The following is a 218-nucleotide window of genomic DNA, read 5'->3' on the forward strand; positions in this document are numbered from 1 at the left end:
ATGAAGACAAGAATATTAATGCGTGGTGAATAATGGTAACAAGGGTAGTGATGTCTATTTAGAAAAAAAGGGTGTCACTGATCAAGAGCAGTCAGTTGAAAAGGAAAAACGATATAGACTGTTATCAACCTTAATATGTGTTAAAACAGTAGTGTCTTCATCAACATTAACAAAAATATTACTAATGCCATTCATATTATTCATGGTAGTGCTTACTA

Source organism: Penaeus monodon, chromosome 27 (genome assembly GCF_015228065.2).
Source record: "Penaeus monodon isolate SGIC_2016 chromosome 27, NSTDA_Pmon_1, whole genome shotgun sequence".
Classification (NCBI taxonomy): domain Eukaryota; kingdom Metazoa; phylum Arthropoda; class Malacostraca; order Decapoda; family Penaeidae; genus Penaeus; species Penaeus monodon.